We start from the raw sequence: 8,112 nt of genomic DNA on the forward strand, positions 1-8,112 counted from the left end.
CCTGGGGGAAGGCTGCAGTAGACGGACAGTGACCTTTATGACCTGGAATCAATCTTGTGTCACCTGCTGATATTTAGCTACAACTTGGTTTCAGCTCTCTCCTTTTTTTTTTTTTTTTCCTTTTAAAAAATTTACTTTTGCAAAGAATCTAAGCTTATACTAAAGTAAAACTATAAATAACGAGTTTTCAAATTATTTGCCTAGAACTTAATGTGAGAAATTCTAAAGGATGGTCAATTTTTACTGCCATAGAATCCTATGATGGTTTGGGTTGAACAAGAACTTAAAGATCCTCTGATTCCAACCTCCTGCCATGGGCAGGGATGCTGTCTTCAGCTTTAAAGAAAGCTTTAATTTTCAAGGGAAAAAAGTGCAGCTTTTCATAGGAAACAATAATTGGGGAAAAAAAAATATCTGGTATTCTCTAGTCTTTCACCATTTTAAAAAGCTTGGTAGTCCGTGTCTTTCATTATCTTAGAAGAACTCAGGCTATCTGACAGACCTGCACCTTGGCTATGGCAGTAGTCTTTTTTAGGGGCAATAGTTATCTGCAACCCAACCCTTCTTACTTTGAAATATTATTTACAGGTTCTTAGATGGGATTAGGCAGCAAGCGGGGAACAGCAATGGGAGAAACATCTCACATCCCTTGTGTATAAAGCACATTTTCCATGTCCCCGTAGCACAGCTGTGAGCAGCAGTGGTTGGATGTGCTTTGCTTCTCTTCGTGCCGGCGCACCCACGGTGCTCCTGCACCATTTGCATCCACGCACCTCTTCCAGCCTTCCTGGTGTGGCAAGCCAAGCCTGGCTTACCAGAGGCTAAATCAGGATAGCAGGCTCGTGCTCCTCATCCTGGCACCGGGGAGATGACTCGGTTGGTGGAGGTGTCAGCCTACAGCATGCTCAGAGGGACTGTGATGATAAGGCGTCAACTTCTGCTAGCCCAGTTTCACTCCTCTGTTCCTCGCCGTGCCATATGATTTGTCAGCATGCACAGAGTGCAGATCCCTCTACCACTTGTGGCTGCTGTGAATCGGGCTACGTGCAAAGCCAAGGTGTTAATGTGTTCTTCTGGGTGGTGTTGTGGGGGTGGGTGCATCGTGGTTGACAGGAGAAATGTTATTTTTAGCAGGAGGAGCACATTTTGCATGTACTCACATGTGTCTTGTCAGTCAGAAACCTCAAGTCTATTCCTTTGCCTTGAAGCTTCACATGTCCAAATGCATCCCCTCACAAAGTTCTTAACATGCCAGATTTACAAAGAATTAAGGAAGAGCCTTCCAGTATTAACAGGGCTCTCCTAACCTCGGCAGACAATAACACCAGCATGTTATCAAACTGTGGCAATGCTATTTCAGGTTCCAGGCTTTAATCAACCCAGTTCTCAGCACATGGTGATGTGCAAATCCCTAAAGTACAGGGGAAGTCACGTCGCCGTGGCACATGGGCAGTGCAAAAGTTCTCGGACAACTCCAGTCTCTGCAGTGTTGACAAGATCCTTATCTGTAAGATCCTAGTCATCTGCAGGATGAACCTGTTCCTCTGGTCAGCACCATGAATGCTGGAACATTGGTCTTCTGCAGATCATATAACACAAATTTAAATTTTTAAGAGGATGTGCACCCACACATCTAGTAGGGAACAGGATGTAGACCCACCTTCCCTCGATTTCTCCTCAAATACCTCCCCTGAACCCAGCACACAGCTTTTGACCACCTCACCTGAGCTCAGGGATACCACGTAGATAAATTGTGCCATATTGCATGGACACACACACATCACTGCCTGAATATTAAGGCATCTTGAACAGCCAAGAGACAGAAATTGGCCCATATGCTTTGTACCTTCTTCCCTGGCTAGATGTCTAACTGTGTGCAGAAGGTTTTGAAACACAAAGAGAAACATTCTGTTAAAAATGCAATTACCATTTGTTTTTCAAGATATAGTATCCCATTATTTTTTCCAGAGAAGTGAAATTCAATAAGGTTACAACAGAATGTAGTCCAACAGTTACCGTACTTTCAGAGCATTATTTAAGCTACAGAATTTCTTAATGATTAGAAACATATGTAGGAAAAATAACATGCAAAATGAGAATGACTGAAGAAAATTTTTCCCCAAAACACTTTTTTTCAGGCAAGTAACAGCTCATCCACCACTGTTGTTCCATCCATCACGTTGGAGGTGTGAGACTCCCACCCACCCAGGAAGCCGTGTGCTCAGGTCACATCAACAAACAGGCTCCAGTGAAGTCCAAGGAACCATCCTGATTTCCAGCAAGGAATATTTTGCTGTTCCTCTCCTCTTTAAGTCAGACCCAAGGAAGTGAGGCCATTTTCACCTCAGGCAAGCTCTTGAACAGCAGCGACCACCCCAATATCTGTCTTAATGCCACGTCCCAGAAGGTTTTCATGCAGGTGCAGCTGCTGTTTCATGCTCCAACCCAGGTGAGTCTTCATGAACCTGGAGTCAATGACAGATTAGGACACTCACTTCCTTTCAGGATTTACTTTATTGGATCAAATGAAATCTACAGGGGATTTGTAATTTCAGAAAGCCGGGAATGAAGAGTGCTGCAGCACCTAAACTTCCTGGAGTAAACTCAGGAAAGACATGGTTGAACTCGCTTCTTAGGCTGAATTTCCCACTTGGGGTGATTTTACTGGGACATAAGGGCTCCCATATATCCCAGAATTCAGCTTCAATGCCCAGAATCAGGAAGCCAAGTCCATATTTACTGCTCTGTGTGTGTGGTAAATACTAAAGTACTTCCAATTTTGCATGTTCTGTCTCCTCCCTCACCCTAGGTGCAAATAATCTCTAGGTTTTCCTGGGACCATAGACCTCTCACCTGTAACCTCCTGGCCATATTCCCAATGCTCCTCAGAGCTCTAAGGCAGGGAGCTGTCACCAGGAACGGGCAAACTGAGGCATTACAGGCCTAAAACAAGTGGTGTGAGCAGAGCTACAGTGTCCGGCTGTGCCATCTGGGATGGATCCCAGAAGATGGGATGCTCAGTCCCCTTCTGTAACACTCCAAAATTTCAGTTTTCTGCTGTAGAAGCCAGTTGTGAAGGGATTGCATTCAGCCTTCAGCCAGATAATTAAATGCAGCTAGCAGAAAGTGCTGCAGGGAGCCCTCCCTGTGCCCCCCGACCCTGGATCACCCCTGGCTTTTTGGTCCAAGATTCGATTCCCTTCGCACCCAGGAGCGGAGCGCTGCCAGCGCCGCCCCGCAGGCAGCTCCCGTCCGGATGCACCGAGGCAGATTTGGGGGTGCCGGGTGCTTCCCCCGGGGGCCTCGCCCGCGGCAGCGCCAGAGGCAGCGCCCACCCTCCCCTGGCACGGCTCTCCCACCGTCTGCCGCAACCCCGGCTGCTCCGCATCCTCCGGCTCCCCGCAAAGCTCCGGCAAACTCTCCCGTCTAAGGCGCACCTTTTCAGTATTCACAGAGAAGAGTACAGTCACATATTCCTCTCAAAGCCACAAGGACTTGACTAGAGCTAAAATGTCATTTATGTACATATCACAAGCGTTTTTCTAGGCACAGATGTCTTTCTGGTGCCAATATGCTGTTTATGTACTTATCTGTCACAAGCACATGTCTACATACATATGCCCTGCTGGCAGAGGCACAGAGCATTTTGAAACTCTTATTAGACTGCTAATGAATAATACGCATACAAAGGAGAAAACAGAAGGTGGGTCTATCAGGAACAGCCTCTTTCTTAACTACCTTTTAATTGTAGGAGAGGAAGAAAAGAGATGAATTTTGATATGTTGGCATCTGTGAAGGCCTGCTTAGCAGCACCCAACGCCATCATTTTAAAAGTGGATTTTTCACAGGTTTGGGTATTTTGGGGGGGAGGGGAGGATTTTTTTTTTCCTCTTAAAAAAAAAACCCACAAAATTTTGACACTGAGAGTATTGCAAATCCTGGTGCCAATGATGTATGATAGTGTGATTGTCACCATGGAATGCTGAAAAGCTCGAGCAGCTGTTTGGCATATTGACAGTGCGAATTTAGAGCGTTTTAAATGCAAATGACAGTATTCAATTGATCGCAGGAAAACAATGGGTCATAGCCTTACCTTTCCTTGGCTATGCTCTGAATAATCAGGCTGCAAATCCATGCACAATAGGGATATTGTACACGTTCTGGGGATTTTGTTCCCCGCGTTCATGGGGGTCGATATGATGCTTCTTTTGGGCAGAGCTGAAATAGAGGCGCCGCTGAACCGTCCCAGGCACCTCGTGGGGGTGAGGTGGGGAAAAGGGCATAATTTGCTCCAAATCCACCACGTCCTAAGTGTCAGCCTGTTTTTCTTCACTTCTATCCTTTTCTGCTTGCTCTTTAATCATTCCCAAGGGTGGCTGGCTTTCTGCCTGACTTGTCTCCATTATACCCTGCTGCAATCAATATGGCAAGCAGAAATCAGCAGGAGAAGGCATGTTCTGCTCCCAGTGAGAGCCGGTGGGAGGGAAGGAGATCAGGCCAGCCAGCTGCAACCCCAGCCCTGCAGGCGAGCCGAAATCCAGCCGAAAAAGCTGCCACCAGACGGCTGGGTCCTGTTCCCCTTCGTGGTGCCCCCTGCCCGGCAGCGAGCAGCAGGTAAAGGTCTTCCTCCTTCCTCCAGCCCTGGGAGGGCAGGCAGGAAAACCTGGCCCTGGTAGAATTTACTCTGAAAGCTCCCCCATTTTTATTTTTATTTTTTATTTTTATTTTTAATTTTTATTTTTATTTTTATTTTTATTTTTATTTTTATTTTTATTTTTATTTTTATTTTTATTTTTTATTTTTATTTTTAATTTTTATTTTTATTTTTATTTTTATTTTTATTTTTATTTTTATTTTTTTGGGGCAGTGGTGGAAAGAAAAAGAAGGGTCTTTCCAAAGCAGAAAAGTCCAGGAATGGGGCAGCCACACTTTCACCTGAGCAGGTCTGTTACATATGGACACTGGTGAGTGCTTGCTGGGTTCACCCTGGCTCAGGTGTCCAAGGTTGGCCATGATAGATTGATGGCAGCCACTGCTGCTCCAGCAATAGATTTTTGGTTTTAAGACCCACATTTCTTTGAAAACAAGTTAGAAATGCATGCAGGAGTGGTGTGGATGAGGATATCACCAAGACAGTGCTCTCTGCCCATGGCTTTACCTCACCACATACATATATGACATCTCCCTCCAAGAACTTTAACTTGGTGAATTTCTTCCCTTTCCCAAATTTTTAAGCCTGAAATGGCTATTCAGGATCCATTCCCTTATTGCAATCCCCTGATTGTATCTAAAATATACCAGCAAACAGAGCTTTTCTGTCTCTTGTGCTTCCATCTACCCCCTTCTGGTGTTTCAGTCTTAAGCACTTTGGGTCAAGCACTGATTTTTGGGTCTCCTTGATCAATGGGGTGTGTGCTCTGGGACATTTCTGAGTGTTTCTGCGATACAACCTCTGTACAATCAGCATCACAGTTTCCAGAGCAGCTGCTGAGACGTCTGCAAGATATCCATGATCGGATTTGCACCTGGGATCAGGAGGGTGAGAGGAACATCACAAATGGCTGATGCTCTTGTGCTGTCTGCATGTGAGATCCATGCTGTGGGTTCCCTGCACCAGAAATTGGCTTCTCCAGGGAATCTGACAACTACAAAAAGTTGTATTCTATAAAGGGGAGGCTCATGAGGAGCTGGGGTTGGAGACCATATGGTTAATGTCATCCATTTATGGAGTCTTGTTAGGAGGCTCCACAAGTTTTTCAGGCTTTCCCAATCTTTCCCAGCAATCCCAGATGCCCATTCTGCCTAGGTACAAAAATCAAGGGACTGTACAGCTTAAATGACACCTATTTCAGCATCCAGCCCTTCAGTCCTTGATAGAAGGCAATGAATAAAAAAACCCAGCATCATTATTACCTATGCCTTCCTAAGATAAATCTGTTTACCTGTAAAACAGATGCATTAAAAACCAATCAGCCAATAGAAATAATTAGTTACAGCATAGGCATGTGATTTGCTCAGCCTCTGGAACGGGATAATGTCTTGCTTAGCTTGAACTCCTTGCTGATGGATGCTTGGTGAAAGGTCTTGGAGACGATGTACTCAGCTAAACGCTGGGGAGACTGAAAATGATTACTACAGAGAGACATTGCTCAAGTCAGCTCTGCGAGAAATTCATCACCAGCAGCATTGGCACCACACATGAGCTGCAGCGTATGGAAACTGAACTGTAAAAAGTAACAAAATCAGTGAACTAAGAGAATATTGCATACCGTGAACGTGAGGGAATGCATCGTTTCCCAGAGGGAGAAACGTTCCTATTTAGCAGGCTTTTGTTTTGTTACAGGAAACGCTTGGATGGGGGGATTTAGCTGTGAACACAGAGCCTTTGTTTTCTGGGAACAAAGGGAACCCAACCACAGGTTGGTAATGGATAAACTTTCCATGCTGAGCTGGTAGGTAAAGCCTTGGGCTTGCTATAAAACACGCAGAACTGGCTTCTGGTGCCTAAAATCCCGTGGCCCAAACAGCAGCCCTTGGAGGAAAATTTATAGCTCGTTTCTACTCAGTGGCCACAAGACCATCCTACAATAAAGCCAACACCAAGAGGAGGGGCTGCTGCAGAAGGCTGCTCCTCCTCCTCAACACTAGCAAGATGCTCTTGATAAACTTTTAAAAGACATCAATGCTGTCTTTAGTCTGGAAGGCCAGTGCTGTGAGTCCTCCTGGGAAAATCCTCCTGCATGGAAAGTGGAATCGGGGTCTTCTCTGCCCCAAAGGCTTCCTGTGAGCCCTTTTACCTGAAAGGTGGAGCACAGCAATCTTCAAAGGCTCATGAACACCCGACAATTTAACAAAGTAACCCCAGAACTCGTTGTTTACAAGGAGCATAGCACATCTGGAATGAGAGAGAAGATGCCTTGACTTCAGCTAAATGAAGGGACTGATCTCATCCTACCAGAAGGAGAAGGGTAACAATAAAACAATTCCACAAGCGTCCCTTGCGATGACAGGACCAGTAGAATTTTTCCAATCCTGCTGGCAAACAGTAGAAGGCAAAAGTCTTGCGGAGGCAGAAGGAATAAAAACAAAATGTCTTGCAGGATGCTAGAAAACTTTCCCAAAGCATTTTTCTTTAAACTTAACCACATGATTTACAAGCTTATTATTAGTTCCCCCCCTTCCTTACATAAAAAGAGAAATTTAAAAAGTGTAGATTAACACATTTTTGGATATCTTCCAAGCTCTCAATTCCTCTGCTTAAAGGATTATTTTGACAAATCAAAAATCACTTTTTGGGTGGCCTGGAGAGACACAGGTTTGCTGTCTCTCTGTAGCAGAAATGATCCCTTCTCTGAGGGTGCTTACTTGTTCCTCTCAGACAAATACAGAGAGAAATCCAGTCCAGCTTCTGATCTAAATGTAATACAATATTGGCTGCTGATTCCAGGGAATTTTTTCCAGATTGGTCAGGCTGGGGACTGCGTTAGGTACCTTAATCTCTACCTAGTCACTACTCAGGAGATACTAGAGGTTCTTCAGTGAAAACAGAGCCTTGGGAGCTGCTACAAGACCATCTTCACCTGGGTCATGAGAGCAGAAAATGCTCCTGAGCAGGTACTGACTGACATTGTGGTGATGGGCACGAGAGCTGGGCTGTCTGCTAGAATTCCCTGGTGTCACTCACCTTCCTGGTACCCAGCTGGACACCAGAATGCCACATCCATGGGACGAGCTGGCTTTCTCACTGGGATGTGGCTGCAGCTCATGGTCTGACCCTGCCACAGTGATCACCCTGCATCTGGCAAGAATTCCTGGTGGCCTCAAAGCATAACAAGCACATTGAAGGATTGCAATGTATATTGCAAAGGTAAATGGATTAGCCAAAAAAGTGCCCAGAGAAGCAGTCAGAGAGGCAGTTTAAGAACAAACCAAACCACTGTGAAAGAAACAATTGTCCTAGAATAGAAAAAAGAGTAATATATATATATACATACATATTCACTTAAAGGCAATCTTTGTAAACAGGTTGAACAAGACTATGAGGCTGGAGGAACAGATGGGAAAATGGAACAAACAGATGGAAAAACTATTTCTGAAAAAAAAAATATTCTA

The sequence above is a fragment of the Pseudopodoces humilis genome, chromosome 10, assembly GCF_049639895.1.
Source record: "Pseudopodoces humilis isolate 2021_Gansu_Grassland_sample_001 chromosome 10, ASM4963989v1, whole genome shotgun sequence".
NCBI lineage: Eukaryota > Metazoa > Chordata > Aves > Passeriformes > Paridae > Pseudopodoces > Pseudopodoces humilis.